The sequence below is a fragment of the Balaenoptera ricei genome, chromosome 18 (assembly GCF_028023285.1).
Source record: "Balaenoptera ricei isolate mBalRic1 chromosome 18, mBalRic1.hap2, whole genome shotgun sequence".
NCBI classification, from domain to species: Eukaryota; Metazoa; Chordata; class Mammalia; order Artiodactyla; family Balaenopteridae; genus Balaenoptera; species Balaenoptera ricei.
This window is the reverse complement of record NC_082656.1, coordinates 26,090,124-26,091,348: the sequence shown is the minus strand read 5'-3', so window position 1 is coordinate 26,091,348 and position 1,225 is coordinate 26,090,124. Positions and strand designations below refer to the sequence as shown.

The following is a 1,225-nucleotide window of genomic DNA, read 5'->3' as shown; positions in this document are numbered from 1 at the left end:
AACTCCTTTCAGGGTGCTTGACAGTCAGTGGCCACAGTGGCTAGTGACTTAACCTTTGTGGAGACAGATGACAATTTTTAGTTGACTCTTCAAAGAACTCACATCTAAGGAGGGAGAAAGACACATGAGCCACTCCCCATGCTGTAAGGAGGAACAAAGTAGGTGAAAAACACGTGGAAATGATGTGCTGTGAAGGCCAAGGGGGAGGGGCATGTTCTTGGAGGAGAGGTAGTCTACACAGGAATCTGGGCTTTAGGAAAAAAACATAGGTGAGCAGAGAATCATCCAGGCAGAGCTGTGTGTGCAAAGGCCAGAAACACAACACGAAGCACAATGCATGTGAGGACTGAGGGGAGAGCGAAGAAGCTGTAGCCAGGAGGGGGCAGGGGGGAGGCAGCCCCACTCAGGCCACCTCCCTGTCCTACTTCATCCTGACACTCAACACCTGCCCCTGTGTTGTGTGCTAGCTTCCGCTGACTTCTACAGAACTGCAATATGCTCATAAGCACTGAAAAAAACCTTACGTGGCCAAAGACATTTAGAAAATACCATCTGTCAGATGTCGTGGAGATTCATAACACTTTTTTTTTTTTTTTTTTTTTTTCTTTTTTTTTCCTTTTTTTTTTTCTCTTTTTTTTTCTCTTCTCTTTTTTTTTTTTTTTTTTTTTTTCTCTTTTTTTTCCTTTTTTTTCTCCTTTTTTTTTTTTTCTCCACTGTGCAACCCGCTTCAGTGCCTGCAGCCTACGGGCAGAGGCCAGGCAATGGTTCAGGGCCAGTTTGCTCTGGCATGGGACACTTCATAACACTTTTTAGCCTATAAAGTCTGTACCATCCTGCAGTCATGAAACCTGTTGAAGTCAGTGTTTCCCAAACGTAGTTGACCGTGGAATCATTTTTTTATTGGATACTTATTAAGATACTGCCCCTGTCACCTCTAGTGAGTTTGTTAGGGTAATGCCAGCTGCTGTAACAAAGAAACCCTAAAATTTCAGTGGCTTCCTCAGTAAAAGTTTACTCCTTACTCACACTATGCTATTAGTATAGTGCAGGTATTAGTGGTCAGTGGGTGCCCTTCCACATGGTGATTCAGGGCCCAAGTCACTCTTCCATTTTTTTTTTAACTGAAGTATAGTTGATTTACAATGTTGTGTTAGTTTCAGGTGTACAGCAAAGTGATCCAGTTATATATATATACATTTCAGATTCTTTTCCATTATAGGTTATT

The 1,225-nt window shown here is 42.2% G+C and overlaps 1 non-coding gene across 1 annotated transcript; it reads right to left on the bottom strand.

Annotated features, from left to right (window-relative positions):
• Positions 1 to 711: 711 nt before the first annotated feature.
• Positions 712 to 834, bottom strand: LOC132352798 (small nucleolar RNA SNORA42/SNORA80 family). Its single transcript, XR_009498879.1, has one exon. It is a non-coding gene; the product is annotated as a small nucleolar RNA SNORA42/SNORA80 family (small nucleolar RNA).
• Positions 835 to 1,225: the final 391 nt, after the last annotated feature.